Source organism: Mugil cephalus, chromosome 4, assembly GCF_022458985.1.
Source record: "Mugil cephalus isolate CIBA_MC_2020 chromosome 4, CIBA_Mcephalus_1.1, whole genome shotgun sequence".
NCBI lineage: Eukaryota > Metazoa > Chordata > Actinopteri > Mugiliformes > Mugilidae > Mugil > Mugil cephalus.
Window position 1 is genome coordinate 29139216 of NC_061773.1, and position 25380 is coordinate 29164595.

The 25380-nt window shown below is 43.9% G+C and overlaps 1 protein-coding gene and 1 pseudogene across 1 annotated transcript in view; both read right to left on the reverse strand.

Annotated features, from left to right (window-relative positions):
* LOC125006460 (nuclear factor 7, ovary-like) overlaps positions 1 to 25380 on the reverse strand; it is a 1183669-nt gene that overhangs the window by 227789 nt on the left and 930500 nt on the right. The gene's annotated exons all lie outside the window — the stretch shown is intronic.
* On the reverse strand, positions 1022 to 24029 carry LOC125006362 (annotated as a pseudogene).

The window sequence follows — 25380 nt, forward strand, 5'->3', positions numbered from 1 at the left end:
AAGTATCTACCGGAAGAACTGAGAATGTCAATTGGACAATTGGAACAGAACTACCTCAGTTCTGATGTTCGTGTATAATAATTCTATTTTATAGTGGATGAGAGTTTTAGGGTTTGTCAGCCAGGTTTCTCTCCAGGTATTTCAGATATCCGTCGTTTTTGTTTTGTTTGTTTTACCTTAAACTAAACTCAAACTCAAACTTTATTTATTTATATAGCACTTTTCATACTTAAAAGCAACCCAAAGCGCTTTACATAAAAAAACAACAACAAACAAAACAAAACAAGAAATATAAAACATTACAACAAGACACACAAACACATAAACAATCACACATACACATGACACATACATACATACACAGGCACACACACGTCCTCACTCACACCAGTATACACACTAAGAGTTGACACTTGACACACTGAGGCTTGAGGCATGGAAGACGCGTCCACACTAAGGGGTCCCAGCCAGAGGCCCCCACACCAAGGTGCAGAATGCTTAACTACCCAGGCCAGAGGGACTCAAGGAACGGCGCCCCCATGGGCAGACAGGAACAACCCCGAGTGTGGGAGGAGACTGGATTCTGATGAAGGTGAAATGAGGCAATGGGCAATGAAGCTGAACGGTGAGGGAATGGATTAGAGATAGATATGATCTGGGCTGACAAGCAACAAAGTTTTGAATGGACATGAAAACCTAGGTTTATAACGAACTTTTTATGGCTACATCCGGGGAGTTAAACGCTCATGGTGTAATGCCTTTGGTCTGGGAATGTTTACCAGAGGAGTGTGTCGGTATAACGCTACTATTTCTCTATAAAGTCACAATGTGACTTCAACATAAAATGTTTTTAAACTCCAAACACAATGATCAACTTCCACCACAAGATAGTAAATGTGTTTTCATTGGTTCCAGTGACGTACTGACCCGACACCATGACGACAAAACTGCAATTTATATGATCACACACACTGATTAGTTGTTACAACACTATGCACATTTATAATCATCCTGTTTATCTCTAACTGATCTGATTCACTGGTAAAATCTTCACTGGGAGTTTATTCAGAGTGTTAATGAATGGAAACATCCTCTCAGTGAAAGTGTGTGTGAAGGTGTTTATGTGTGTGTTATTATCAAGATCAGAGAAGGACAGATTTCCTCTGTTCCAGTCCAGATTCACTCTGATCCTCTGGAACTTCTTCTTTACTAGGAGAACAGTGAAAGGATCTGGTGAATATGTTTAGTATTTATCTTCACTGAACCCTATTCCCCACAATCCAGATCCCATGTCTCCCTTCCTCTGACCAGACTCTGCTAACACACCCAGTCTCCACCTTGTGTTATCTCCAACATCAACATTCCAGCTGTGAGTCCTTGAGTTAAAGCCCTCAGAGCCCAGGACAGAACAATTAGAATAAATCCTCTCTGGATTATCAGGAAGTTGTTGTTTATCTCCTAATCTCACACTGGTCAGATCTTCAGACAGGATCATTATTGAATAAGCAGTGTTTGGATCCAGAATGACACTGGTGTAGGAGACCAGGGGCATCATGTACAAAGACTTGCATGGATTTCTTACTGAATCCTGGCGCTAAAATCCAGAAACTGGCGTCCGCCCAAAAAAAATTAGATGTATCAAAGTGTGCGTGCGCCTGGATCCAAGCACTTTTCGTTTGTACATCCCAATCAGTGTGGAAATGAGCGCACATGTAGGAATGCCAAACTCCTCCGTTTCCACGCCCCAATTTAAATATGACCTGCATTGCGGATTTCCCATTCTGCACGATCGGATTTTCACCATGAGTAAAGCGATAAAAAGGAACTTCACCAAGTCTGAGGTTGAAGTGTTATTAAATGAAGCGGAGACATGCAGTGATACTCTATTTGGTAGCCTGTTGTCAGGCACAAACACAAAAATAAAGAAAAGTGAGTGGAAGCGTGTGTGTGACTCTGTTAATGCCATGGAGCAGCGCGAAATAAAAAAGAAATGGTTTGACATAAAGGTGGAACTGAAGCGGAGGATTTTGGAACACTGCCGAAACATGATCGCAACGGGCGGGGGTTCAGGAGGGTATGAACCAGAGAGTGGCCGTCATAGTGGGTGACATAGCCCCCGCCGGAGTTATGGGAGCCCATTAGTGACACAGATCATCCCCAAGGTAAATGTGTTAGACTCAGAAATATTGTCATTATACTGTCATACAATAGGCTGTTCACCATACAAAGAGCTCGTGCGTGAAGCTGCAACAATATTAAACATGTTGACTCATGTTCAATGTTCAATTTTTCTTTATTTTTATTTTTGAAAGTTCTAGACAGTTTTGGCGCTGCCTCCATCGGCACCGAGCACCCGGCGACTCCACGCCAGCTGCTGACGTGGCAGCACTCCCTCCGGCCTATCCAAGCAGCGCCAGCATCCCTTCAGCGGCCGATTGCCCTCTCCACCACTGCCCGAGTTTAGGACTGGAGGTCATTGTACCTCCTCTCTTCGTCGGTGCCGGGGTTGGTGAGAGGGGTCAACAGCCATATTCTAAGGGGGTAGCCACGGTCCCCTGGGGTCAAATGAAGGCAGAAAACGTGCAAAATAGATTTAGTTTTCTTTGTTCATACACCATTTGAATGAAGCACACTAACCTTTTTTCTAAGTATAGGTGCTTCAGTGGGAAACGAACACTTAGGACAACACAACTTTATTAATGAATAAATTATTTACTCACTGAGGAGCCGCCCATTGCGCCAACTGTATCAGACTCCAGCCTGTTCCCAACCACGCTGTTGGTCAGAATGGGCGAGTTATGCGTTGAACCAGGCCACCTTGCCACAATGCTAGTGAGCTGCATTTGTGCATCACATATTATCTGAACATTTATGGGATGAAAATGTTTCCTGTTGACAAAAACAAATTCATCTTGTTATGACGCTTTGATAGCATGTGTGTGCAGTCAATAGCTCCGATTATATCAGGGAAACCGGCTCTTGGTGCAAACTGTACTTTAATGTTGACCTGTTCAACAGCATTGTATGGGAATTTGATGTACCTTGATGACATTTTGATGATCCCGTCCCACACAGCTGGCATGGCTTGGCTCAGGGTTGGCTGACACACTCCTGACCGGTCGGCCAGTTCCCGCTGGAAAGCTCCTGTTGCCAGGAACCCCTGAGTGGTCAACACCTGTGTGGGCAGGACAACTCCTGACTCCGCGCTGTGTTGCGCTCTAGGGCCGGTTGCAGCTCTGCGCACCACTCCAGTAATACTGGCCTCAGTAAAAGAAAACCACTCATGAGCTAGGTGTTGTCGTGTGCGAGTAGAACTCCGTGTTCTCTAAACACACGCTCACGCCTATAATGTTACCATTTGCGAGATCTTCTAACAAAGCCAAGGCTGCCATTGTTAATCCTCCACATCCTCCGAGAACTACTTGATTTCACATTATTGACAGTTCCTCAGCGTCGCTTCTTACTGTCACCAAAGGAACAATAGCTGTGGAAACTGGCGTACGCCAGTCATGATGTTGGCGGAGATCACTGCCCATTTCCACGGTCAATTCACTTTTGATATATCTGAACGTTGATGTGGGCGTACACAATGTTTCTGGGTGCACGCAACTTTGATACATGAGGCCCCAGGTCCTTCATGTTGTTCCAGATGTTGAAGGCCAGGTTGCCCAGATGTTTGGCCTGGTCTATCAGAGCTCCTGAGGGCCTCTTGAGATTTCTGATCTCTCTCCTGTAAGAAGGACTCTCACAGGTTCCTCAACACCAAGTTTAAAGGTGGATCATCTCTTGAAGATCTTCTCTTACAAACTGGACACTGGTGTGATGGATTCTGTCTCCACCAGTTCTTCAGACAGACTTTACAGAAGCTGTGGCTACATGACAGAAGAACAGGATCTCTGAAGGCCTCCTGACAGACCGGACAGCAGAGATCCTCCTCTGATCTGGAAGCCATTTAGTCTCTGAGTGAAGCTGGAACACAGCAGACACAAAGTCCAATCAGTCACGGCTCTCCTCCATCTTCTACTAACTTCCTGTTTTTGGTCAAACTCACCTTCAGTGTGTGGAGAGTCAGCAGCTTGAAGCAGCAGTGTTGTAGTTTCCACTTTTCTCTCCTGTAGCTGGACTCACTCAGAGGAAGATGTTAGTTTGGTCTGAAGCTGAATCCGATCGTCTGTGTTTCTCTTTAGTCACACAATAATAAACTGGTTCCTGGTTTGTCTCAAGTGAATCAGGTGAGGGGACGCAGCTTAACCAGAACTCCTCTGATAAATGTTGAATTTTGACCTGATATTCATTCAGTGGTTCAGTCCAAAGGGTTTCATCTTAGAGGGAGTGTCAGCTGGACGTGCTTAATTGTGGGGGGAGTGTGCTATATACTGATATAAACTGATATAAACTGTCTTGTGCTCAGGACATTTCCAGACAAGTCCAGAAAGTACACAAGAAAAACCCACACAGACATATCAAGCACAAATACTAAACTAAACTGGTCAAGTGTTGATCATGTTGGTGAGTCCTTGTGTCCAGTCTTAGTCTGTGAGTCCTTCAGACTAAATGTTCTTGGTAACAGCTGATCAGGGTCTAATCTGATCCCATTCAGAACAGAACCAGTTGAGTTTTGAGATGTTGGTGGTTTCCTCTCATCAACTGATGCTCCAACATTTCTATTGGATGAAGGTCAGGACTTTGACTCGTTCTTAAACATTCATCTGGTTCTTCTGGAGAACCACTGGTGTTCTTAGGCTCATTGTCACTGGTAGAATTCAGTTCATTGGCCCATCAATGATTACAAGGTGTCCTGAGAGTGAAATGGTGTGATAACAGATGTATCTATGTGTCTTATTTATTAATTTTACCTCTGTCAGACAGATGTTGAGGAGGGTTTCATTTAATTCATAGGACAATGAAAAACACGACAGGTTCTTATGATGACTGGAAGTCGTCTTGAACAGGTTTGGACCTGGTTCTTTTGTTCCTTCCTCATAATTTTGCGCGATATCGTTGTTATTCTCTATGGTCTCTCTTATTTTCCCTACAACATGCACATGCATGCACAAGAGGAACATTAATTGCTTTTCCTTGTGACCTGAACAGAACGGGGTTCTGATGCATGTTAATTTGGCCCCTCGGGACAATGCTGGTGATAGAGGAGTGTGATGCAATCAGAGAGGTTATAGAAGCGCCGACACACCAAGAATCCAATTCTTATTCTAATGTTGTAATAAGAAGGGAGGAGAGGATGCTCATCAGCCGATCATTTTGTCTCCAGAGGCTGTTGACGCTCTCGTTCGCACACAAATGAATCCTCACACCGACTAATCACATGAACACACACAGGCCTCCACACAGCTCAGTAGCAGATGTTTCCGATGGCCCATTAGGCCAGACCAATTTTATTTATTTTTAGTAACTAATTGAGTCAAGCTAAATGATGATTTAGGCGTGTTCACATCTATTCAATGAAGCCTGGGTCTGCATACTAGTGATCATTTAAAATGCAGATAGCTTGGTGACCACTGCACACCGAGCCATGTCAGCAATGTGTGCTTTTACACACAACTCCAGCAGAATCTGTTTGAGGATTTGATTAAACTCCAATAAAAAAAAGGCAGAAAGTGAACTGGAGAATCTCAGGGGGCTGTGCTCTCCCCTGTTCTATCCACCCTATACACCTCAGACTTTAACTACAACACAGAATCAGTGCAGAACTTCTCAGGTGACACTGTAACTGTGTATCTATCAGGGATGGACAGGAGCAGGAGGACAAGAATCTGGTGGACAACTTTGTCTCCTTCTCATCAGTACAGTTTAAACCAAGGAGATGGTTGTGGACTTCTGGAGGTCCAGGTCCCAGGTGCAGGGAGTGTGAAGAGGTGGTTCAGACCCATAGTAACCTGGGTCTACATCTGGATCACAAACTGGACTGGTCCGCTCACATGGACTCAGTTCATAAAAAAGGCCAGAGCCATCTCTATTTCCTCGGGAGGTTAAGGATGTTTGATTCCTGCCGGCAGCCTAGCACACGTTCTACCAGTAGCCTCTTCTACAGTACGATGTGCTGGGGATGCAGCTCTATGAAGAAGGAACCTCATGGCTGGATAATCTTGTATAGAAGGAGGACTCTGTGGTAGGTACAGAGATGGTGTCCCTGACATCAGTGGCGGATTAAAGGACGTTGGAGAAACTCTGGTCCATCATGAACAATGTCCACCACCGTCTACACAACACCATAGACAGAGAAGCTGGCTCAATGACAGGCCGCTGTCTGTGTCTGTCTCTGTCTGTCTATCTAAACTAAGTAAGTAAATGAAGTGACTTGTGGTTTAGCAGAAAAAAATGACATTTAGAAGGACTGGAGGCCGGGCTGAGGGATCATTTACTAACGAAACAAGAACATGCAAAGCAACAGTTTGGTTCAGCGACAGTGTTACAGAGTTACATCTCAAACCTTGAAGGCAGAAAACAACAGGACCCCCAGAGTGTAGATGCTGCTGTTGGTGGAGAAACGGTGGAGAATTACCTAAATCTGAGACATTTAACAATCAGAAAAGAGAACAGAAAATCAGAGAGTGATCGCGAGATGCTGTGATCTCACAAGACGGGTGAGGTTTTGAATTGTTACATGGCGGCATAACGCTGCACGATTAAACCGGTTAAATCAAGACTTTAGAGGATAACATCAACAGAGATCCGCGGACTCCACTCGCAATCGAAGAGGCTAAATTAAAACATTGTAATACCGCCAGAGTGGAGGCCCTAGAAAACTTTATCGACGAGTACTACCTGCGGTGCGTCATGGAGCCTTCTGACAATCCGGCCAAGAGAAAGAAAGCCGACTCCTCCACGGACACAAGCGATCTAATAACAGCCGAGGTATCAGTACTTGATTCTATTAATAAAAAACTAGATCTGCTAAGCCTTATGCACCAGGAGATCAAGGATCTCAAGTCAAGCTTAGAATTTTCGTACGATCAGATCGCTAATCTTCAAAGAGATAACGCCGAGCTGCGAGCGGACGTCACCTCCATTTCAGTTGAGGTAAACCAGCTCAAAAAGGAAAATAAACAACTGAAAGAGACTGTCCTGGACATACAGTCAAGGAGTATGCGGGACAACCTAATTTTCTCAGGGATCTCAGAGAGCTCCCCGGACAATCCAGAGGCTCTGATTAAAAAATTCATGACCACCGCTCTCAAGCTGCCAACGGAGACGGTGAATAACATCTCCTTTCACCGCGTCCACCGGCTCGGAGCCCGAGGAGGAAACCGTCCGCGTCCCATCATTGCTAAATTTGAACATTTTCAACAGAAGGTACTTGTGAAGAGCAAAGGACGCGAACTCAAAGGTACCACTTTCGGAATTAACGACCAGTTCCCGAAAGAAATCAACGAGAGGCGTAAAGTGCTGTACCCGATCCTCAAGGATCATCGGCAGAGAGGAAAGAGGGCCGCACTTACAGTGGACAAACTTTACATCGACGGTCAGCTGTTCCGGGATGCAAACATCACCCCCTGGCTCTACTGACGGATAAGTATTAAAAAATAATAATCGATGTATATTTGTTATTTGTATGTATATTATAAAGGTGTACATTTGTATATAGAAATATAAATACTAAGAATAGGGAAAAAAAAAAAACATAAAAGAAAAACCTCACAAAACGTTAATGTATGTCACTCCTCTTACCTTCTCACTCACCTCATACATCCCCCCCTGCTATTCTTCTTTCTTTCTTCTCCTTCTGTCCATGTCTCCCTGCCCTCCACACTTACCTCCACTCACCCCCTCACCCCCCCACATATCTCCGACACAATAATTTCCTTTCTCGTGGTGCTAATGTTATTAAGTTAACAATCCATTTTCCAGGAACTGATGCTATTGTTGATACGTATGTATGACATTGTTTGTACCAGGTATAATCAAGTATTCCAACACTCACCTCCTGATTTCTCTCCATTGTCTGTACATCCTTTCATGCTGACAGCAGCAGACGACCCCGTAAAGACGTACAAAATCCTCTACCAACTCAACATACAAAGAAGGACTGAATGCTCTCAATCTCAATGTCACAGTTAACTGTTGTCTCTTGGAATGTGCATGGCATTCGCTCGCAGGCAAAAAAAATTAAAATTATGGATTATATCTCCAAATTACAAGCCGATATCTTACTCATTCAAGAAACTCACCTACAAGATTCAGAAAAAAAATCTCTTATAGATCCAAATTTTAACCAAGTTTTCTCTTCCTGCTTCAACAGTAGACAAAGAGGAGTCTCGATTTTGGTCCATAAGAGACTCGTGTTTACCTTAAACAAATTGATAACAGACACAGAAGGTCGATACATCATCATTCAGGCATCAATCTTTAATAAATTATACACAATTGCTAATATTTATGCCCCGAATAACGATGATCCGGCCTTCTTTCACAAAGTCTTTTCACAATTATCTGACATAGCCGTCACACCCTTTACAATTATTGGTGGGGACTTTAACACAGTCTTGAATCCCTCTCTAGATCGGTCCCATAACTCGACACACATAAAAAAATCACAATCAGCCAAAGTCCTCAAAGAATACATGGATGAGTTTGGACTTGGCGATGGTTGGAGAATCAAAAACCCGACAAAGAGGGAATACACTTTCTTTTCCCCAGTACACCACTCCTTTTCTAGAATTGACTTTTTTCTGACAAAAAATTCTATTGTACAAAGAATCAACACCAGTATACACCCTATCATAATCAGTGATCATGCACCGGTGTCCCTCCACCTTCAAATAGAACCCTCCCTAAAACCATCACCCACATGGCGCCTTAACACCTCATTACTGAGAGACCCTGAATTTGACTCATTAATAAGGAGGGAATGGAAGGGGTTTTTGGAAATAAATGACTCTCCAAATTTATCCCCATCTCTGATTTGGGAAACTGGGAAAGCCGTAATCAGAGGCAAAATTATATCTTACTCCTCTTACAAGAAAAAACGGGACCAACAAGCAGAAAAAAACATCGAGGATAAGATTAAAGAAATAACAGAACAATACACCGCAAACCCAGATTAACAATTATGGACCCAACTACAAAATGCGAAACTACAATTAGAAAATATCTTGACCAAAAAAACAGAATTCGTACTTCAACAACTTAGATACCAAAATTTTGAGCATAGCAATAAATCAGGCAAATTTCTTGCGAATCAACTCCAACGCAACAGAGAAAAATCTCTTATAAATGCAATTCAGGACTCAAGTGGCAAATACACTCAATCACCACAGGAAATTAATTAAATCTTTTACAGCTTCTATGAAAAATTATATTCAACAACTACCAACCCGAATCCTGACGACATTCAGGCCTTCCTCAAAAAACTCAATCTACCCCAACTGACGGCAGAACAAAGAAACATATTGGATTCACCACTGACCATGGAAGAACTATTAACAGCTTTAGAAAACATGCCTATGGGCAAAGCTCCTGGGCCGGATGGTTTCCCTGTCGAATTTATGAAACAGTTCTGGTCAGATCTGGCCCCCTTGTTCCTAAGGACTGTTACAGAAATTAAAAACACAGGTTGCATAAAATCCCAAATGAATACTGCTGCAATTAAATTACTTTTAAAACCTGATAAAGACCCAACACTCCCTTCCAGCTATCGCCCTCTGTCATTGATTAATACAGACATCAAAATTATTTCCAAAGCACTAGCATCTAGACTAGAGAAAGTAATTTCATCAATAATTCTCAATGACCAAACAGCTTTCATCAAAGGCCGACAATCTACAAATAATGTTAGACGGCTCCTTAACCTGATCAGCATGTCCCAGCGTAGAAATACAGAAGCCATTGTTTTATCACTGGATGCTGAGAAAGCCTTTGATAAAGTTAACTGGGCTTTCCTCTTTGCCACCTTTCAAAATTTCGGCTTTGGAGAGTCATTTATCCACTGGGTTGCTGCACTGTATAATTCACCTAGGGCCACAGTCACCACCAATGGTTTCACATCACAAAGCTTCACCTTACAGAGGGGAACCAGACAAGGATGCCCCCTGTCTCCCCTACCGTTTGCTATATTTATTGAACCGCTCGCATCAGCAATACGTCAGAACTCCAGTATCCAGGGTATCCACTCATCCATCGCTGAACACAAGATCAATCTATATGCTGACGATGTTTTACTTTACTTGCAACAACCTCAGAGATCATTACAGGAAGCTTATAATTGTATTTCAAAATTTTCAGCCCTCTCTGACTACTCAATCAACTGGTCCAAATCAACAATACTACCAATAACGGACAAAGCATGGGATCCTGCAGACCATAAACCCCAACTACCCTTTTCCATAGGAAATATCAAATACTTGGGCATAAACATCTCACCTAAATTGTCAGAGTTAGTGCAACTGAACTTTGATCCACTTCTGGATAAAATCTGTGATGACCTGAAGCGCTGGACCAATCTTCCTATCTCTCTGATGGGACGCATAGCAACAGTTAAAATGAAAATTTTGCCTCAAATTAATTACTTATTCTCCATGATCCCATTCAAACCCACAGCAAAATGGTTCCAGAACCTAGATTCTGCAGTCACCAAATTTTACTCCAAAAACAAACAGACAAAAATTAGCCTCACCGCCCTTCAAAAAAATAAATCAGAAGGAGGACTTGATGCACCGAACTTTACAATCTACTACCTGGCAAATCAGCTACAATACATCACCAAATGGATAAACCCAGAGGCAGATTACAATTCGTGGTTAGAAATAGAACAGGCCGACTGCCTCAACATATGCATTTTGGACCTGCCCTTCATTACAATCACCCTTAAGCGTCATAACTGCTTCCAAAACCCCATTATTGCCGCCACCCTGTCGGCTTGGTGGAAGAGTCTAGAGACCACAGGATCCCTGCTGGAACCCTGTGGGTTCTCCCCAATTTGGCACAACCCTGACTTTGTGAATAACAAAGTCCCTCTTCACCTCAGCACTTGGAAGTATAAAGGAATAACCCACCTCCATCACCTCTTCCAGGGGAACTTACTTATGAATCACAGAGATTTATTTGATACGTTTGAAATAAGAAATGGAAACTTCCTCCAATACCTACAGGTGACCAAGACAATCAGAAAGAAAATCCCAGTTTTCCAGAACTGCATACAGCCACCACAATTCGTCACCAACATTAAAAAACTCACACCGAAAAAGAAGAAAACCCTCTCTTTAATATATAAGCTGCTATCAACCACACATTTAATACATGTACCAATATCAAAATGGGAAGCCGATCTTTCCCTGTCTACAGACTTTGATTTCTGGACTCAGATCTGCCAAAATATATTTAAAATGACCAAAAACTCGAATTTACAGCTGATCCAGTTTAAAGTACTCCACAGATCACACACAACTCAATACAAGATGTATAGAATGGGCTTCTCCCAATCCGACAAATGTACGCAATGCACCCAAAACTATTCAGATTCTTATTTCCACGCTCTCTGGCTCTGTTCTCCGGTACAGCACTTCTGGTCACTTGTAACACAGAAACTCGCCTTAATTTTGGACTGCAGAATCCCATTAACCCCTAACTTGTGCCTCATTGGTGACCTGGAAACAATCAGTCTTCCTCACCATCTATCACAATCTGTCCTTGTAGCTCTCACCATCGCCAAGAAAACAATCCTAATGAACTGGAAGAACAAACAGTCACTAAACATTTCCCAGTGGTTGAACCTTCTTTCCGATTATATATCATTGGAGAAAATATCTGCTACCCGAAAAAATCAGTTGACTCTGTTTGCCAAAAAATGGTCTGTATTCTGCGACTCCCTCAACCTTAATTTACATCTAGACTTTGCCTGCTAGCTTTTGCCACTTCTGTTCCACTTACTGTAATGCTATAATAATATTTCTCTTACAGTGAAGAATGTCGTTATGGAAAAGATTTTATTGCCCTCTTCATCCAGGTTCACTAAGGAGGATCCCCGGACCACAACACCTTGAGCATGCATTAGGGGTGCCCTACTCCTTCTCACCCCTGGGTTGACTTCCGGCCCTGAGCGGTTTACCTGGCTGGCCTCCCTCTCCCCCACGTGGGATGGCGATGGAGACTTGCCTGGGGTTCCCTGTGGCTTCGGCGCTTGCTCACTTTCCTGGGGTCGTGGGGTATCGGTGGCCAACTCTCCCTGGATCTCCTGGTGGGCCTTGGCGGTCTGGGCTGGCGGGCTCCCTGTCCCCTCCTCTCCCTCCCCTCTGCAGCGCCCTCCTCCCTTCGCCCGGCTCCTCCTCCGGCCCCTCCTTCCTTCCGCTGGTGGCTGGGCCCTCGCTGGTCGTGGGGGGCCTTCCTGGGGTCCGGGGGGCCCCGGCGGTCGGGGCCACGCCCGGCGCCTTGGGGTCGGAGCCTGAGGATGTGGGGGGCTGCCTGAGTACCACCCTGGGTGTGTCCGGTCGCTCCGTCGCGCTGGGGCTGGGGGGGCTGTGGGGGGTGGGGTCTCCGTCCGCCTTGGGGGCACCCCTGCCACCCCGGGGGGTGGATGGGGGGGTAGCTGATGCCATTGCTCGGCTGGTCGGTGTTGGTTCTTCGGGGTTTCCTGGGGGTCTGTCGCATCCTGGTTGCTGTTCTGGGCTGGGGGCGGGGTCTGGTCGGGGGACTTCCTGAGTCCTGGGGGCCCTCGCCCCGTCTGTGGGTCCCATGGCCGGCTGTTGCGCCTTGGCCCTGCTGCCGGGGACTTGGCCCTCACTTGCCTGCCTCCTAAATTGCACTCACCTCACACTCCACCATACACTATGTCGCCCATTACAACCAAGGCTAGATACACCACACACACCCATCCCAAGTTTTTAATGCACCTCACCTTAGGGGTCCACCCAGGATCGGTCAGGGTCAGGGCAGGCTGCAGGACAGTAGTGTGCTGCAGTCCTCTGACCCACCTGACCCTCCTGTTTGCCCCCTGTCTTAATGCACCACACCACATCCAGGGTCACAGGGTCACGGTGTAGGGGCTTGCTTCCTCATCAGGGACTGAGGAAGCACAGTAATAGGGACACTGTCACTTTTCATTATCCATTGGCACGGCTTGGGGGGCCTGGTCCTCCGCTAGCAAGGGGATCTTGGGCTGGCGGTCTGTGGCCCCACGGCCGTTGGTAGGGGTATCTACCTAGGTTCTCTGGTGTCCTCTTGGCCTGGCTTTGTCTCCTGGTGCTGCGTGGCGACGGGTTCGTGGCGGCTTCCTTGGGTACCCGGTTGTTCCGGTATCGACTGGTTCGGGTGGTGGCTTGGTGCTTCCCCTCTCCCTTCGATGGGGGGCTGGGGTCTCTCCCTGGCGGATGGGGGTTCTCTCTTCCCGTGGTCTCCCTGGCCCGGGTGCGCCAGGGGCATGGGGCCGGCTCCCTGGCCCCCCTGCTCGGATGGCCCGTCCCTGGTTGGGCGCTGGGCCGGTGCCCGTCTGCGGGGGCTTTGCTGGGCTCCTGGGGGAGCTCTCTCGGCTGGAGAGGTGTCCATGGCTGCCCTGCGGGTGGGGGGTGGGGTCTTTGGGGGGGGTGTTGGCGGCGGTGGGTGGACGGGCTGCGGTGGCTGGGGGGTGTGGGGGGTATGGGGGGCTGCTCTGGCCTGCACCGACTTGTGCTCGCTTGGTCGGTCTGGGGGTGTTGGTCATCGCTCGCCATCTGCGCTGGGGTGTGGCTTGCCCCGTGGCTACGGTGGTTCTCTGGTCTTGTCACCCATGCGCCCCACACTGGGGTGGAGGCTCTCGGGCGCTGGGGCTTCTGACCTGACTCCTGGCCCTGGTAATGGTCTCACTCATATTTAGGGAATGCCCACATGCATGTGTGTTGTCACCTGCCAGCCCGTGCTGGATCACATCAAGAAGAATTGATGAGTCCCGGCTATTAAGGGCTGGATTATTGTTTTCACTCTATCACTACGTGCCCTATGGCAGACTTCTCTCCTTCCATTGGGACACCCTTACCCCCCCCTGGACTCTCTCATCTCTCCAGAGATGACTGTACCCAGTCATACTTTAGTGAGGTGACTTGGGAAGCACAGAACCCTGCACTCCACTAGTTCCTACTAGCACCACATGTATCTCCTCCACTGTCCATCCTTCTACATCTTTTCTTTCCTTTGTTCCCCCCCTCTATCCACTGAGGTGTAGCACTGCCCTCCCTGCCACACAAGGTCACTACACTCAATAAAGATCAACAGGACAGTTCTCAGGGAGGGCTGGTGATGGTCACACTCACGCACTGAGTAATAAAGTTTTCAGCTGCAAGAATATAACTGCATCAACCTCATATAATGTTGACACCCTGTGGTGTTCAACTATGTAGACAAATGCAGACAAAAAAAAAAAAAAAAGAAAAGAAAAGAGAACATTTTAGAGGAAGAGTGGTAAACAGAAGGAAAAAAAGATGGAGAAAATTGAGGCTCCAGCTGGACCATGGATCGAGAATGCTTTGACCTCAGAACAACAGCCCAACCTACGATGAAGACATTAGTATTATAAATGATTTAACAGTCAAAGAGACAATCTGTCATGATAATGTCTGTATCATGTTTTTTTTGTTACGTTTCTTTGTTTCCTGTCTGTGATGAGTCCTCATGTGTCCCTGCCTTCCCTTTGTTCTCTGTCTTCTTTACCGTCTGTCGGGCTCATGCCATGATTTAGTCCCTATGTTGTTGTTTTTTGTCCTGTTGTTTCCTTTCCTTGGTTTTCTGTTCATTATTAAATACCCTCTTTTCCTCGACCCCCTGCCTCATCCCTTTCCGTCCCCCATCTGGGTCCTCCCCTAAAACTACTGATGGGCAGATGAAGCTTCATGAAGCATTGAAGCCTTTCTTCCAATTGGTTCACTCCAGTGCAAAGCTTCTTGAAGCTTCATTTGCTTTACTAGGACGTCTACTGGACGCAAAAATATCAGTTGGCATGAGTATGAAACTGACTGGGGGATGAAGTAGGGACCCCAACCTACTGTATGTGTTCTATATTAAACTCAGCCTATTGATATTTATAAATATACATTATTGTCATCATATTTTATTTAATATTAAGTTATTTAATTTTTTTTTATTATTATTTCAAATGTGCAACAGTATGGTGGCTGTGCAACTATGTAAAGATAAACATACACACTTTTGTGATGCGGATGCCATCTTCATTCTTTTACACCTCAATGCAGACTTCGACAGTGTCAACCACAAAATTCTCCTCCATCTCCTGTCATGCTGGGCCGGTATCTCTGGTCCTGCCCTTGATTGGTTCTGCTCTTACACCTTAAACAGAAAAATCACTGTTTCCATTAGTATCTCCTCCTCCACACCTGCAAATATCACATGTGGGGTTCCTCAGGGCTCAGTTCTAGGACCACTTCTCTCCAATCTATAAGTGCTCTCACTAGGAAAAATTATCCAAGGACACATCATCTCCTTCCATTGCTACATCGATAACATGCATATCTACTTTCCCCTCAGTTCTCAAAGTCAGACTCAGGTCACCCAAGTAAAAAACTTTTGATGACGTCAAAGATGTTCATCAAAGATGTTCAGGATACACTTCAAAATACTTCTGCTTGTTTATAAATCTCTCGATGATCTCACCCCTTCATAGATCTCTGAGCTTCTCACTCCTTACACCACCACCAGAACCCTCAGATCCTCAGACCATGGTATGTTACCACATTGATGGAAAAATAAATAAAGGTAGGGGACAGGGCCGTTTCTGGTGCAGCCCCTAGTGATGTTGATCTGTAATTAACATGTTTATATGACATGTTGAATGTAAAGCACTTTGGTGTAAATGTTCCTCACTTTTAATAAACTTATACTTACATACAAATAAATCAAAGTGATCCATTTTAGCCTCAGAGTGAGCTGCAATGTTAGATTATCTTGTGCTAATATTGCTGCATACTTCTGGATTTCATATGGTGACTTAACAGGCTTTTGGGTGTTCAATGCAGATCCACTCTCATACTCTATAATGGCATTTTTGTGGTACGGAGACTTGGGGTTATCTTCTCTTATTGTTCTTGCAACGCACCCATATTTGTTTAAGAAATCAGTTAATTCCTCATCTGACTCGGTATCAGTAACTCAGTAACAATAACTGTGTTAGGCACTCTAGTATCCGCTCTTTGTACAACTTCCATATTGCCAAACTTTAACTATTTGAAGTCGGTGTGGTCTGAAAAATAGGTTGAATTAGCTTCTCTTTTTCTGGAATTAAACTAGCAACCACTCCTGGCTGGCTCGCCAATTGTGTAGCACTGTAATGTATACAGATAACTTGGACCAGAGTCTTGGTTCAGGATAGTGGTGATATTAGTGTTTAAGAACAACAGACCACAGACCAGTGAGTGAGTTTGAACTGCTGGTTTATTTATATAGAAAAATTCTTAGAAGAATCAGTAATCATTAATGGTACTGCAACACTTCTGCATACACACACATACACAATATTCAAAATGAAACCAAAATTTTAGGAAAATAAGGTTATTTATCTCCTCTGTATTTAATTCAACCTATTTGAGTTGAGATATGATTTTGTATTTAGGTTTCCGATATTGGTTGTTTAGTTCCTGGTATCTATTTTTAGTTTGCTCAGTTTAATTTCTCTTTTTTCTCTCCGCTTAGGCCTATTTATGAGTTTTAATTCTATTTTTCTTCTATTTAATTTGCTTAACCAGCTCTATTTAAGGTTTAACTCACTTTTATAAAACCCATTCATGTAATACCAAGTTGGCAAACAATGAGGAAAGTGAATAAATAAAAAAAAAAACAAAGTTCAATAAAATATCAAAAATACAACTCAATTGTCAGATCTCATAGATCAACGTAATCAATAACTAAAAATCCACAGTGTGGTGAATGACCAGTCTTTTGGTTAAGTCCCTTATCAGTCCAAAAGAAACTCACTGTGTGTTGCTGCAAAACCTGTCGGTTTTGTCCTACCACAATCTCAGTGTTAGAATCAGTGTCTTTGTCCACGGTGTGCAGGTGAGTTTTGCAGACTAGGTGATCACATCCCATACAATAAGGCAACACACATGCAGTCATTTTAGCTTCACATAAGTACTAGTACTGAGATACAGATTACCCATCAACTTAAATCCAAACCGCACCCTAACCGCACCTGCTCTCACAAACTTGACCGTGTACGCTCTGTTTGTTAGGTCTTAATTACATATTGCACAAATGAAAACACAAAATACACCACATAACACTTGTCCAGACTGCTTTAGCTTAGCTGCGAGTAATATCGTCTTCACACTGAACTTATATGACAAAGGGATACCTGCTAATACACATGCTGAAAAAATAGTTTTTCTTTTCCACTCACCAAATCCTCGTTCAAGAATGAAATAAAACAGAATCTAGCAATGTGGACAGCAGTTGAGTGCAATATCCTCTCAAAAATTAAAGAAACAAGGTGTAAAACCTCAGAAACACTTCTTTTACTCCTACTCATTCTCTTTTCCTCTCGTTCTCAACTTTCCCATCTGCCGTATTTAGCGTTCTGCTGTTACTCTAATTATTCACATTCCCTCCAGCAGTGGCGCTGTGGTTGCATGCATGGTTGTTACTGTGATCGACTGTTACCGTGCACTTGTTAAAGGAGCAGTGCACATAAAAATAACAACATTTTGAACATCAAACTACTTTTATGATTCTGTTACATTAAACATAATTATTTTGTTTGCTTACATTTAGTGTTGATCTTAATTTCTATTGGTTTGTTTTCATATTAACCTAGGTTACACAGTGCTGTTAAAACATAAATAAATAAGTGCGGTGTATAATTCAACAATTCCTTGTAGCTGATAGAGGTAGAGCAGAGCATAGGATCAATTAAACAAACATGAGTGAAACCACTGCAATTCAGACCATATAGAAGACGTGAGGGTAGGTCTTCTAAAGGATCTGATTAGCCCAGCAGATCTCGGTTGGAGCAGAATCGGTTCCCATCAGAGAGACTCCAGAACAACTGTACTACATCAAGTATGTGTAGGTGGTGAAGTCGGGTTCACTTCCTGAATTTGACATCCAGTCTGAAGAGGTGTGATGATGTGTTTATGCTTTCTGGATACTGAACACACTTTAAAGAAAACTGTAATAACGACACAAACACAGACACTAACATCCAGGCGCTGCCTCAAGGCAGAAATTCAGACAGTGTCTGTGCATTGATTATCATTTAATTAAATGTGCATTATCTGGCGCTGTATTTACACAGGAGCACACACACACTTCCACAGAGGGTTAAACAGCTTCGGGGAAAGGTCACATTTAATTACATCCAGTACAGATCCCTCTCTGAGCCCTGAAACAATTACAAGTTAATGGAGGAAGTCACAGAGAGCGGCTTTCTGAACGACTCTGGAATAATAACACGTCAGGACTCGTTCTCTTATTGCTTCTCTGTGTTGGTTGAGAGAGGACACACATTAAACCTGAAGCTCCCAGCCAAAGATTAATAGTTTCTAAGACCAGAAAGCCCTGCATGTGCATGCCATGCTGCCTCTGGTACAGTTCGCCTCTTCAGCCGAGCAGAGTTTCCTTTTATTCTTCCCTCTAATCCCACACAATTACCCAATTAGGCCCAATCACTCCCACAGACCAACACCCTCCCTGTAATGAGGCCATCATCAGAGTTCAGTCACTCTGAGTCTCAGCCCCACGCTGGGGTTTTCCTGCATTCATTCCTCCACTGTGAGAGCTTTTGAATTCAGACGTCGTGCCCGGATGGAGCGCCTCAGGCAAGGTCGGTCTGAATGTGAAGTTTTAAAAGTTTAGGATTCAAAAAGTATTAAGTAAAGTGTGATGATGCAGACTGCAGCAGAGCTTCTCTCATCGTGGTCTTTTAGTTTTTATTCCCTTCACCTTGTGGCCCCTGATGGTATTTTCTGTGACCCTGTTTGGTTTCTCTCTGTTTCCTTGGTGTTTCTTGTCCTGCTTCACTCCCTGTCTGTGTCTACCGTCTGATTGGCTGACTGTGGTTTCTCCTTGTGGCTCCTCCCTCATTAGTTTCACCTGTGTCTCATCAACCTGTCAGCGTATGTGCTTGTACAATGCAGTCCTGTCTTTCTCTGTTTCTTTCAACTTCTTGTTTCCAGACTTTTTGTATCTCCTTTAGTTTTTGTATTTGTGTCTGTCAAAACTCTGCATCGTCCTTGGTTCCTCTTTTTATTAAAGTTGAAGTGTTTTTAGTAGTGTTCCACCTTTTAACATCTGCAAAACGTGACATTGTTGAATTTAACAAAAGTCAGACTGAAGGAAATAGTAGGTTATTATGAGGTGATCAGACTCGTTCTATAAATGTGACTAAGTCACTGGATCCACACAAAACTTGAACTCTCATGTCATCACGAACTTTTCATTAAAAACCTGTCAGAACCTGTCCTGCATGTTGATCAGAGCTAACAAACTACCCATAATGCAACACTTCCCATGCAGGTTTGTAGTTGCAAATACAGAGCAGCTCCTTTCTCTGTGAGTGTGCGCGAGGTAAAACCCACCGGTGGTGACTGAGACAGGTTTCCATCTCTGCTGCAGCCTGAACAGCTGAGTGTGTCCATATGTAGATAAAAGGAGTCGGAGAGGTGAAGTGTTCTGATGCTGCACAGAGAGTCAGGCCAGCGGAGCGGAGATCAAGAGGACATCTCTAGTGGCTCTTCACACTCTTTATCTCTGCTCTTCTGCTTCCTCTTTGCTCTGAAATGTATGTGCTGGAAATGTTGGCGACTCCACAGAATCAGGGCGACAAACTAAATGTTACAGGACACAGGTTTGTTGTTTTGGTTTAAAAAGTAAAACCAGCATTCGTCCTGAAAAAGTAATGAAGATTTTAGAAGGTAAATGTATGCAGAGTTTAATCGACTGTATATGTAAATGTGCATTGGGTTGTGGTGCCCTGGAATGAGTCCCATCTGCACTGAAGACTGTTCTATAGACACTAAAGGATGACATAAAAACTAAAGCTCCAGTAAACACGGTGCTGTCTCTCTCTGATAAAACACAGCAAACACTCATTCATTCATGTCCAAATGCTCCATTTATCTTGATTACATGATAACCGCTCTACGCATCGCTTTAAAAGAAAAAAACACCACTAAAACAGCGGTGTAGTTCCATTAGTTGGATAAAGTAAATCAGGTCGGACAGCTCTTCATAAATCTGTCGACATCTGACACATCTGCAAAACACAAACTAAAGAACATGCATCTGACGCTTTGTGCAACGCTCACATTCACAGGATGATTACCTCTGGATGACAAGTCAGACAAAGCTGCAGCCTGTAAATGTGGCTTCATAAATATGAACAGTTGGATCATTTCAGGCCATTAAAGGAGCTCCACATCGTTTTATTTCAGCCTGCTGTAGTTTCCATGAATATATCCCTGGATGGAGTTCTGTAGGAAAGATTCATAAAAAAGCTTGGTGGCACATGTGCTTCCAGGAAGATTCAATCACATATTTACATTATCTTTTTTTTTTCTTTGATTCTGCCAAGAACTGAATCTGGATGCGACAGGATAATATTGTTGGTCAGAGTCTGGTAACATCTGGATTTCATTCTGATCCAGAAAAACAAAATCTCTCTGCATCACCTGGGCGGTCCTCCAACCAATCAGAGACATTTAAACTGATCAGAGGACGTGTTTAACTACTGTTACTCTTCTGTCCGTCACAACATTAAGCTCCGCCCCCACTATCTTATTGGCTGGAGCAGAATCAGTTCCAAACAGAGAGTCTCCAGGTTAGACTAAAATACTTCTTCATCAAGTTCTATAAACAGACACAAACTCACCCGTTTTCTATAAATCATCTTGAAATCTTCATTTCAAGATGATTTATTCCCCCATCACTGTCATGCTCTGGAGATGAAGCTAATGCTTTTGGCCACATTGTGCCCACGGCAGTTCTCTCCATCCCCAGGAGGCAGAAGAGATGCCGTGGACTACAACCTTAAAGATGTTACGGAGGATCCATGGAACCAGATCAGTGGGGTTTTCATCACCATCATAACAGACTGCCATAACCCAGCTCTAGGGGTGAAAAGGAGTATAACAGAAAAATGAATCAGGTGGAAAAAAGGATTGTTGAGAGCTCTGATGAACTGTTTAATGAGAACGTTTTCACTGCAACAGAAGTGTACGACAAATAAATGAGGCAGCGACAGCAGGTATGGAGCACAACTCAGATACCGAGAAAAGGAGGAAGACTTAAACCATTTATCTACTCTTTATAGTGACAAATATCACTGTTAGGGCTCCATGGCTGAGGAATGATCTGCCTGAGGAGATGTCAGCAGAGGGTTAGGTCTAACCTTAACCCTAACCCTAACCCTGACCTTTCTCAGCTTGTTATGTTGTAGCCTGATGCTACAGTCGTTGCCTAGAGGCCACTGAGCTCTTGGAGACCTTAACTCTTTGTCCTTGAAAGGATCCTGTCTCTGAGCTCTGTAGGAAGTTTCTTTGGTCTCATGCATGCTGCTATGCATCGTCACCTGTGAGGTGTTCGTGTTTGGATCAAATCTGACCCGAATGTCACATGCCACTCATGTGCATGAATACACACACACACACATATACACACATTCACAACTTCATGGTTGAACAAAAGATAGGAGCTTGTGTAAAAAAAAAAAAAATAGGAATTGGTCTGAATCCTCACTATCTCTGCTGTTGTTGTTGTCATCAAATCCTTCATCATGTTGGTGATGTTGTTGTCCTGACTTTAAATTACAGTGCTGCATAAGTTGCACGTTGAATTGTTCCAGTCTCTTCTGGGGAAGTGAAGCCACTTTGGACCGTTTCAGTCTCTCCTCCATCGTATCTTCCTGAATGACAAAAAGATTCATCACGAAAACAATGGATAAGCATGAAGGCTAATGATGACAATGAAGTGTTATTCTTTTTCAAGTCATACATGTTTAAGTCTTTGATGAAGAACATGGTGCATGAACGATAGAAGTGGGAACAAAGCAGACTGTCTCTCTCTGTCTCGTCAACTAGGAAAAGACAAAAATAATGTCAGTCCAGATTCACTGAAAAAAATTCAATTTCAAATTTCAAATTCAATTAAATAAATGAAAACCCATAAAGAATCAAAGGGAGTATTTCAAATGTCTAAATCCATCTGCACAGATGTTGTGCAGCTCAGACTTAGACAGACTTTAATGACCACTAGGCTCTGAGGTGGCAACAAGGAGGGAGGAACACAGACAGATTGAGCTCAAAAGTAGTTTTTATTTAACATAACTAAATGAACTTATTTACTAATGAATGAGGTATGTAGGAAAGTAAGGTGTCAGTCATGTCAGCAGTGTGTGGTTGCATGGTCAATGTGGTGAGGTGTATGTTGTACAGTGCAACAAACCAAACAAAAGAAGCCACGACGGCAGGTCTGGAGCCTGTTGGGAGAGAGTTGCAAGAGAGAGAAGCTAAACAGAAAGCCGTCTTTTATGCCCTCGGGCTGGCCCAGCCCACATGGGCAGGCAGAAGTACGACCCTCCCACTCTACCCCTTAAGCTGCAACAGACAGCAGAGATAAACAGGTGGCAGAGTGGGAGGGATTTTCAAATGATCTGCAAGGGAAGTTAACTGATCATAGTACCTTAATTGTCACAAAAACATGAGCCATTATACAGATAGAAAATGGAATAAAAGAAGTTCTGCAGTGTTCATTATGGCAGCGGAGCTGAATCAGTCTGATGGAGAATGAGCTCCTCTGTCCCTCTAATGTTTGGTGTAGTGGATGGATGGATTTGCCTCCCGAAAAGGTCTTATAATATAATGATTTTAAACTTTAAACAGAATGATCTACATATCCAGATTCACTCTGATCCTCTGGATTTCTTCTTTACTGGGAGATCATTGAGAAGAGCTGATGGTGAACATGTTGAGTATTTACGTCCATTGAACCATATTCCCCACAATCCAGATCGTATGTCTCCCTTCCTCTGGACAGACTCTGCTACCACCATGTGTTATCTCCAACCTCAACATCCCAGCTGTGAGTCCCTGAGTTAAAGCCCTCAGAGCCCAGGACAGACCCATGATAATCAAACCTCTCTGGGTTATCAGGAAGTTGTTGTTCATCTCCTCGTCTCACACTGGTCAGATCTTCAGACAGGGTCAGACATGGATGAGCAGTGTTTGGATCCAGAATGACAGGAGTGTAGGAGACCAGGTCCTTCATGTTGTTCCAGATGTTGAAGGCCAGGTTGCCCAGATGTTTGGCCTGGTCTATCAGAGCTCCTGAGGGCAGCTGTGGATCATCCAGCAGGGGGCAGCGCTGGACTCTTTCCACTGCCGCCTTGTAGTTGTTGAGGAATGAGACGTCTTCAGCTCTCAGCTCCTCCTCTGTGGCTCTCACTGTGTCTGAAAGAGCTGCTATCTCTCTGCTCAGAGCCTCCATCTTCTCCTTCATCATCTGACTCTTCTGCTCCTCTTCCTCCCTCAGTGCAGCCATCCTGGCCTCCTCTTCCTCTGCTAGAAACTGGTGAAGCTTCTTGAACTGCTCCTTAATCTGCCTCTCTGTGTGTCGGGCCTGGACCTTGATGTGTTTTTCTGTTTCATCAAACTTCACTTTAACTTCTTCACAAACCTTTAACTTCTCCTTTAGGGCTCCAGAGTTTCCTGAAGGTTCTTCTTGTGCTGTGGTGCAGCTTCATCAATGGGTCTGAATCTGTGGTTGGAGTGTTTTTCTGAATCTCTGCAGACGAGACACACTGGCTGCTGATGGTCCAGACAGAAGAGTCTGAGTTTCTCAGAGTGCAGACTGCAGAGAGCCTCTGGAGATCTCTGATCTCTCTCCTGTAAGAAGGACTCACACAGGTTCCTCAACACCAAGTTTAAAGGTGGATCATCTCTTGAAGATCTTCTCTTACTAACTGGACACTCGTGTAATGGATTCTGTCTCCACCAGTTCTTCAGACAGACTTTACAGGAGCTGTGACTACAAGACAGAAGAACAGGATCTCTGAAGACCTCCTGACAGACCGGACAGCAGAGATCCTCCTCTGATCTGGAAGCCATTTAGTCTCTGAGTGAAGCTGGAACACAGCAGACACAAAGTCCAGTCAGTCATGTCTCCTCCATCTTCTACTAACTTCCTGTTTTTGGTCAAACTCACCTTCAGTGTGTGGAGAGTCAGCAGCTTGAAGCAGCAGTGTTGTAGTTTCCACTTTTCTCTCCTGTAGCCGGACTCACTCAGAGGAAGGTATTAGTTTGGTCTGAAGCTGAATCTGATCATCTGTGTCTCTCTCTTTGTTGACACAGAGACTCAGAAACCCTATGGTTGTGATTTGAATACTGACTGTCCGGTAAAAACTTGAAACTGACCAGTGATTTGCACGGGTTCGCTCTCTTGGGAGCCAATACTCGCTAAAGTTTCCTATTGGGGCAAAAATGCTTGCTAAAGTGCCCTCCTGGTTTGCAAAATATACTAAATTGCCCTCTTGGGTGGAAAAAACACTCAACTGCCCTCTTCTAGTAAATTAAGTTTACATCAACTTACGTTATCTTTAACTTAAGTTCAGTAAGTTTACTTAAGCTAAGTTCTATCAGGTAGAAACTATTGCATGTTTAAGGAGGAGCTACCTCACCACGTCTTGTGGGAATAGCTTTTGAAAGCTAGCAAGTAAAGTTAAAAGTTGGATTAGCATTGCATATCAGGGTTTCTGCCAGGTTTAAGTTGACTCCCCGCCGGGCTAAGCATCTGGGATAATTTTTAAAAATGGTTTCTTGAAAATGCCTTTTAAACTTCAGCTTGCAAGTTAAGGACAGAAAGTCTTGTTAGTAGGCTAATGCTATTGAGTAGGCTAGCGGCTAATGCTAGCAGCTAGTTGAGAGGGAGAACGAGACCAGTGTGATGATCAGCTAATTAGAACAGAGTTTGGTGAGCATTATAAACTGTGAATATAGCTTTAATGTGTATTTTGATACACTTTGCATTAAAAATACATAAAGCAGTCATCCGTACAGAGCTAATTTCCTGAATTTTGTGAAGGCTAGATACATTTAGGCTAGCTAAACTTAGAGACATGAATGAACTATAATGTTTTCCACGGAGCAGTGGATCTCAGACATTTTTAACAGCTATGGCTTAAGCTTTGATATTGTTTAATTTTAATTCAATTTATTTTGTTGCTGTTGAAAACACAGCATTTAAGAATGCACATTGTCAGATTCTCTGTAAGACTCTTCTTGAATTGCTGATTTTTTTTCTGATGTGTGTTGAGTAAATGACATTTATAACAATGCATTATGTGGCCATATTTTAAATTCTCCAGTCAGCTTTTGGAATTACTGTAAGCCCCCTGTGGAATCTGTGTTGTATTTTTTATTTTTTTTAATTCTCAGTTCCTTGATTCCATCCGTGACCCTG